A 1,158-nucleotide genomic window follows, 5' to 3' on the forward strand; every position below is an offset into this window, starting at 1 on the left:
TCTAAAATGAGTCTCTTGTAGACAGCAAATAGATGGGTCTTGTTTTTTTATCCATTCTGATACCCTATGTCTTTTGGTTGGCGCATTTAATCCATTTACATTCAGTGTTATTATAGAAAGATATGGGTTTAGAGTCATTGTGATGTCTGTATGTTTTATGCTTGTAGTGATGTCTCTGGTACTTTGTCTCACAGGATCCCCCTTAGGATCCCTTGTAGGGCTGGTTTAGTGGTGACAAATTCCTTCAGTTTTTGTTTGTTTGGGAAGACCTTTATCTCTCCTTCTATTCTAAATGACAGACTTGCTGGATAAAGGATTCTCGGCTGCATATTTTTTCTGTTTAGCACACTGAAGATCTCGTGCCAATCCTTTCTGGCCTGCCAAGTTTCAAAAGAGAGATCAGTCACGAGTCTTACAGGTCTCCCTTTATATGCGAGGGCACGTTTACCCCTTGCTGCTTTCAGAATTTTCTCTTTATCCTTGTATTTTGCCAGTTTCACTATGATATGTCGTGCAGAAGATCGATTCAAGTTACGTCTGAAGGGAGTTCTCTGTGCCTCTTGGATTTCAATGCCTTTTTCCTTCCCCACTTCAGGGAAGTTCTCAGCTATTATTTCTTCAAGTACCCCTTCAGCACCTTTCCCTCTCTCTTCCTCCTCTGGGATACCAATGATGCGTATATTATTTCTTTTTAGTGTATCACTTAGTTCTCTAATTTTCCCCTCATACTCCTGGATTTTTTTATCTCTCTTTTTCTCAGCTTCCTCTTTTTCCATAACTTTATCCTCTAGTTCACCTATTCTCTCCTCTGCCTCTTCAATCCGAGCTGTCGTGGTTTCCATTTTGTTTTGCATTTCATTTAAAGCATTTTTCAGCTCCTCGTGACTGTTCCTTAGTCCCTTGATCTCTGTAGCAAGAGATTCTCTGCTGTCAGCTATACTGTTTTCAAGCCCAGCAATTAATTTTATGACTATTATTCTAAATTAACTTTCTGTTATATTATTTAAATCCTTTTTGATCAGCTCATTAGCTGTTGTTATTTCCTGGAGATTCTTCTGAGGGGAATTCTTCTGTTTGGTCATTTTGGATAGTCCCTGGCGTGGTGAGGACCTGCAGGGCACTTCCCCTGTGCTGTGGTGTATAACTGGAGTTGGTGGG

The 1,158-nt window shown here is 40.2% G+C and overlaps 1 protein-coding gene across 3 annotated transcripts in view; it reads left to right on the forward strand.

Annotated features, from left to right (window-relative positions):
* The window catches only part of NLRP13 (NLR family pyrin domain containing 13), a 77,072-nt gene that overhangs the window by 51,643 nt on the left and 24,271 nt on the right, over nt 1-1,158 (forward strand). The window lies entirely within an intron of this gene.

Source organism: Herpailurus yagouaroundi, unplaced genomic scaffold (assembly GCF_014898765.1).
Source record: "Herpailurus yagouaroundi ecotype Mexico unplaced genomic scaffold, PumYag 557, whole genome shotgun sequence".
NCBI lineage: Eukaryota > Metazoa > Chordata > Mammalia > Carnivora > Felidae > Herpailurus > Herpailurus yagouaroundi.